Genomic DNA, 7,147 nt, shown 5'->3' with positions numbered 1-7,147 from the left:
ATACAATGTAGGAGTAGCGTCAAACCATGAACAACAGAAAACAGTACTGCCTGGGGAAAGAACCTAAGGGAGTGCCAGATAAAGAGGAGGTAATGGAGTGCCTGATGAATGCTGGAGGGGAAGAGCAGGAGTAGATGTGACAGTACCCCCCCCCCCCCCCCCCGACGCACGGCTCCAGCCGCAGAATGACGCCGGCCAGAGGGACGGCCCAGAGGACGAGGAGCGGGCCTGTCCGGGTGGTGAAGATGGAAATCACGGATGATCACGCATGGTCCTCCACCGGAACCCAACACCGCTACTCTGAGCCGTACCCCTCCCAGCCCACCAGGTACTGGAGCCGACCCCCACAACGTTGGGAGTCCAATAGGGATCTGACGGCAAAGGCAGGAGCACCCTCGACATCCATGGGAGGCGGAGGAATGTCGTGGGGACAGCATCAGCCAGGGGACCAGAAAGAAAGAAGGCGAGATGCAGTAGTGACTGGGAAGCTGTAACCTATACGTCACCTCGTTGACCCTCCGGAGAACCTTGAACGGCCCCACAAACCGGGGGCTCAGCTTCTTGCAGAGCAGGTGGAGTGGGAGGTTCCTGGTAAAGAGCCAGACACGATCCCCTGGATGGAACACGGGTGTCTCACTGCGGTGGCAGTCTGCCTGCTCCTTCTGACGGTGGACGGCGAGCCTCGCTCCACACCTCTTCTGCGCGCCTGAACCACTCATCAACCACAGGAGCTTCAGTCTGGCCCGGGGTCCACGGAGCCAGAGCCAGCTGAAAACCCAGAACACACTGGAACTGAGTCAGCCCGGCGGAGGAGTGACGTAATGAATTCTGGGCGTACCCGCCCATGGAAGGGATCAAGGTCCACTCTCCTTGCCTGTCCTGGCAGTGACTCCTCAGGAACCTCCCCAGCTCCTGGTTCATCCTCTTCACTTGCCTGTTAGACTGAAGCCTATACCCAGAAGTGAGGCTGACCGTGACCCCGAGCTTCTCCATAAAGGCTCTCCATACCTGTGATGTGAGTTGGGGCCCACGGTCGGAGACGATGTCCTCCGGAAGGCCATAATGCCGGAAGACGTGTTGGAATAGTGCCTCAGCGACCTGGAGAGCAGTAAGGAGACCAGAGAGAGGGATGAAACGACAGGATTTAGAAAATATATCCACAACCACCAAAATAGTGGTGAAACCGTCAGAAGGGAGATCTGTGACAAAGTCAATGGATAGATGAGTCCAGGGATGCTAAGGCATGGCAAGGGGAAGGAGTTTCCCTGCTGGAGCGTTCCGGGGGATTTGGTTTGAGCACATACGGAACAGGAGTTGACATCTCAGAGATAGATTGGGTAGTGCGAGAAATACCTGGATGTCCAGCGATGACAGCTGTGTGCGCCCATGTCAGCAGCTGATTCCCTATCCCAGTGGGAATTTAGATGCGCTCAGGAGGACAATTAGTGGGTGCGGGCTCACTCTCCAGAGCCTGGCAGATGTCCACATCTATGTCCTAGATTACAGGGGCTATGACTCGAGGAAGCGATTATAGGTTCATTCTGGACAGGACCCTTTTCCGAATCGTTGAGATGGGACAGGGCATCAGCTTTGGTGTTTTTTTTACCTGGGCAATAGGTCAGTGTGAAGTCAAATCTTGTGAAGAAAAGGGCCCACCTTGCTTGGCGCGGATTCAGCCTCCTTGATGTCAGTATGTACTCCAGGTTCCAATGGTCTGTGAGGATGACGAATGGGTCCTTGGAGCCCTCCAGCCAGTGTCTCCACTCCTCTAATGCCAACTTCACCACCAGGAGCTCTCGATCACTGACCTCGTAATTCCTCTCTGCAGGGGATGGTTTCGTAGAGTAATTTGCACAGGGATACAATTTCTGTAGATTACCTTGTCATTGAGACAGAACTGCCCACACGCCCACCTCTGAAGTACCCACCTCAACCACAAAGGATATCGTGGGATCTGGGTGTTTGAGCAATGGGGCGGAGGTGAAACGTCCCTTGTGTAGACGGAAGGCTGGACTCCACACCAACCTACGGGGACCACCTTTGAGGAGAGAGGAGCAGTGATGGTGCTGAAGTTCCTGATGAAACGACGGTAGAAGTTAGCAAAACCCCAAAAACATTGTAACCCCTTTATGGTGGTTGGGACTGGCCCTGACCTGACCACATTTACCTTCTTTACGTCCATCTTCACTCCTTGCGGGCTGATTTGGTAGCCTAGGAAGGAGACAACCTCTTGATGAAACTGGCACCTCTCAGCCTTGACAAGCAGGTGGTTAGCCAGGAGGCGTTCCAGGACTACTCGGACGTGAGTGATTTGATCCTCCAAGGTAGCCGAGTAGACCTGGATGTCATCGATATACACGACCACTTGGTGTCCGAGCATGTCCTGGAACACCTCCTTGACAAATTCCTGGAATACTGATGGAGCATTGGCTAAGCCAAATGCCATCATCAAGTACTCGTAGTGGCCAGACATCATGCTAAAAGCTGTCTTCCATTCATCCCCTTCCCGGATGCAGATGAGATTGTATGCACTCCGCAGGTCCAGTTTGGTAAAGAACTGGGCCCAGCGGAGCTGTTCGATGGCTGCCTGCACCAACGGTAGATGGTAACGGTACTTGGTGGTGATTTCATTGAGTCCTCTGTAATCAATACATGGGCGTAACCCTCCATCCTTCTTGGCCACGAAGAAGAAACCAGCCAATGCAGGAGAAGTGGACGTGCGGATGAAACCTTGTTGGAGTGCCTCATGGATGTACTCCTCCATGGCCTGGGTTTCAGCCACCGGCAGAGGGTAGATGCGTCTGCGCAGAGCCTGCAAGCAGGTCGATGGCACAGCCCCAGAAGCGATGAGGAGGGAGACAGGTGACCAGTTTGATTTTCATCCTCGACCATGAGATGGTGGGGTTGTGGTGTTGAAGCCAAGGGAGGCAGAGGATGATCTTGTGAGCTGGTGCACTGGTGATGAAGGGGATGGTCTCCTGATGGATGGACTCCACGGTGAGGGTGAGTGGTTTGATGATGTGTGTGATGGTCCCGGAACCTAATGGCCGATTATCGAGGGCTTGAACAGGGAAAGGAGAGGAGAGCGGGTATGACGTGATGTTGAGAGAGGAGGCAAGGGTCTGGTCAATAAAGTTCCCTGTAGCACCAGAATCTACTATTGCTGTAAAAACAGTACATGAGGTAGAGTCAACTAGTGAGAACACCACCAAAAAGGGTTTGACAGAAAGTGAGGAAGATACTCACACCTGCCCCAGGAGGTGGAAGATCACGTGACCGTCCCTCTGCTCTCGTGGATCCCGAGTTGGGGCGTATCGGACACTGCTGGAGCTGGTACCCTCCTTGACCACAATAGAGACAAAGCCCCAGCTGTCTCAGTCTGCGTCGATCTGCCGCGGGGATGCGTGTGACCCCTACCTCCATGGGTTCAGGCTCTGATCCAGTGTTCACTGAGGGAGGGAGAGAAGCGATGACAGTGCCGTCGCTCCCGAAGAAAGTTATCCAGACTTCTCGAACCTCCTCGCACAGTCCCTGTCTGAATAGCGTAAGAAGCTCCGGCTCATTAGCCGCTGGATGCTGCTACTGTCCGGAAGGTGAGCACGTACTCGGCAGTAGTCTGGTCCTCCTGCCGTAGGCGCTCACCCCCCTCTCTGCCCTCCAGTGGATGATCGAAGATACCTCTGAACCGAGCCATGAACCCTTCATACGAATCCAGCTCCTCCTCTCCTCTCTCCCAGACCGCCATGGCCCATTCCAACGCCCACCCAGTCAGCAGAGAAATAACCGTTGCAACAGTGGTAGGCCTGATCACCGACAACGACGAGACAGCCTATAGGGAGGAGGTCAGAGATTTGGCCGTGTGGTGCCAGGACAACAACCTCTACCTCAACGTGATCAAGACAAAGGAGATGATTGTGGACTACAGGAAAAAGAGGACCGAGCACGCCCCCATTCTCATCGACAGGGCTGCTGTGGAGCAGGTTGAGAGTTTCAAGTTCCTTGGTGTTCACATCAACAACAAACTAACATGGTCCAAGCACACCAAGACAGTTGTGAAGAGGGCACATCAAAACCTTTTACCCCTCAGGAGACTGAAAATATTTGGCATGGGTCCTCAGATTCTCAAAAGGTTCTACAGCTGCACCATCAAGAGCATCCTGACTGGTTGCATCACTGCCTGGTAAGGCAACTGCTCGGCCTCCGACCGCAAGGCACTACAGAGGGTAGTGCGAACGGCCCAGTACATCCCTGGGGCCAAGCTTCCTGCCATCCAGGACCTCTATACCAGTCAGTGTCAGAAGAAGGCCCTAAAAATTGTCAAGACTCCAGCCACCCTAATTATAGACTGTTCTCTCTGCTACCGCACGGCAAGCGGTACCAGAGCGCCAAGTCTAGGTCCAAGAGGCTTCTAAACAGCTTCTACCCCCAAGCCATAAGATTTCTGAATATCTAATCAAATGACTACCCAGACTATTTGCCTTGCCCCCCCCCTCCCCCCTCCCCCCACCACTGCTACTCTCTGTTGTTATCATCTATGCATAGTCACTTTAATAACTCTACCTACATTTACATATTACCTCAAATAACCAGTGCCCCCCCACATTGACTCTGTATCGGTACCCCCCTGTATATAGTCTCGCTATTGTTATTTCACTGCTGCTCTTTAATTACTTGTTACTTTTATCTCATTCTTATCTGTATTTTTTTTAAACTGCATTTTTGGTCAAGGGCTCGTAAGTAAGCATTTCACTACAACACCTGTTGTATTCGGAGCATGTGACTAATAAAATGTGATTGGATGTCTGTCTCAAACACTTTCTCCCAGACTCTTTCTCTCCTCTCTTTGTCTCTTCTTCTCTTCTTCTCTTTCTCACTTTTTCTCATTATGCTTTCTCTCCTGTCTCGCTATCATTCTACCCCCCCATGTTATTTATGCTCTCTTCTTCCCTCACTCTGTATCTATCACTCTTATCCTCTATCTCCTTCTCTCCCAGTTCCTCATCTGCTCTGGGGGGATGGGTAAAGAGGCTGGCAGCAGTTTACACCAGACAAGCCAGACACCATTAGGAACCATTTTCTGCCCATTTGCCTGATAGCTGGTATCGCTTATGGAGGTTATTTTCTCTGTCTCCCTCCTAAGCACCTGTAGTGATGGATTCCTCATTGATTAGCCAGTGATAGAGAAATGTGAATAGGAGCTACCTAATGGGCTAGCAGACTGCCAGTCAGTCAGAGTCAGCTCTATAACTATCAGCTCCTGGCGAAGGGAGAGGGGAGACTAATCCTCTCTAAGAAGCCCTTTCATTCTCAGTGACTTGCTAAGACAAAGCTTATGCTAATCTTGTTATCACTGCAGATTTCCGGTAATGGAGGATATTGGAGGATAGAGACTGCTAGGGGAGTCAGGGACCATTTCTCTTTGTTCAAACACAACTCAGTCAGAGAGGCCCCTGCAGTCAGCGATGCAGAGTTAGATGAAGTTGACCCTAGACGCTGATCTGAGGCCAGTGTTGCATTTTTTGCTTCACTAATGGTTAAGGTTAGGTTTGAGGGAAGGTAAGCTGATCCTAGATCTGTGCCTATGGGCAATGTCAAAATAGGTCTATCCTCTGCAAACTGCTGATCATATGTAGTATATGAAGACGGGTCATTTAACAACAAATCACTACATGGATGTCATGCCTCTTGGTTTATACCGCGATTACAAATACAGTAAAACTATTTATTAACACCATAGCTCCACCTGCTCAATTAGGGGTTGCTTATATTTGTCTTGATTCACTGCTTGTTCAAGTGATTTTAACCTGTACAAGTGTGAGATGGAAATGTGTTTCTTGCATATCCCAACTTCCCCCTGAGACACATCAGCCATTATCAACAGTGACCCTGGAGTATTTAGGGTTAAGTGCCTTGCTCATTTCGACAGATGTTAACACCTTGCTGGCTCAGGGATTCGAACAAGCAACCTTTGATATCTGATGCTTCCTCTACGACCGTGCATAGTAAATTGAGATATCAAACCATTCTCAAACAATGCCCCATTGGGCAGAATGTCATATTACACTAACTTGTCGAAATAAACTGAAAATTGGAGAGAAATGAATTGATCAGTCGAATAGTAATACAATCATTTGTTTGATCAGTTGTCACTGGTCTAGGTTTGTGGCACCGTGCCCCAGGTGGGAATTCATGTGTTTAGGGAGAAAATGTCAGCTAGCTCATCAGAAACAAGGCTTTTAGGGTATTTTGATCGAAACGTGACCATGTTTTCTGTGTAAAACCAGCTACAGTATACAGCCGTTCCTATTGCTATTCAGTGCCTTTGAGACCGCTGACTTGAAATGTAGATGCAATAGCTATGCTCTTTTGAAGAGGAGTGCACGCGGCACATTTGGTAACTGGGTGGAATGAGGACGAGACTTGATAAGGATTATAAAATAGAAGTAATCACATAAAAGGTTGACACGTTTGTGATGTGCATTGCATTTGAAAGCTTTGCATTTACATCAAAAGACAGAGGGAGGTGATGAGAAAAACACATTGATCCTTATGAGGAACATTTTGGCTAAATTGTCACATAGACACCTAGGCTAAAATATGACACTTCAATGTTTCAAAGCTACACAATGGTAGGCCTAATGGTATTCTCAGCGAACCTATCTACCCTGTTCCTGATGCAGAGTAACGTATTTTGGGGCTCTGCTCGCCCCACGACTACTGCTGCAGTCCTGGAATTCACATAATTTTTCAACGTTCACTCAGCCTCTCACGTCTCTGTTACCTTGGCAACATATTTCTGCATGAAAATAGCATCTGAGAGAAGCGAGCTGTTCCCACCGCAAAGAAACACAACCACAACATTTATATGTGTCAGTGTCAAGAGCATCAATGATCCTCACAGAGAGACACTTCAACCGCTGTTATCACTGCAGCAATTGGATGGGCATAGGTGAACCGCTTCATGCATGTCATTTGTGATAGGCTATTTAGCTTGCCCCTAGCGAAAGGCCGGGTAAGTGACTACATGTGCAAATTTTAAAGCGAAAGTGGTGCACGATGTGGGGAAAATGATGTCATTTGAGAATTAGCCTAATCTGTAACCAAATGTATGGAATGGAAATTGATATTTGCCACACTAGCACATGCA

The sequence above is a fragment of the Salmo trutta genome, chromosome 35 (assembly GCF_901001165.1).
Source record: "Salmo trutta chromosome 35, fSalTru1.1, whole genome shotgun sequence".
Taxonomy (NCBI): domain Eukaryota; kingdom Metazoa; phylum Chordata; class Actinopteri; order Salmoniformes; family Salmonidae; genus Salmo; species Salmo trutta.
Note: the sequence above shows the minus strand (reverse complement) of the source record.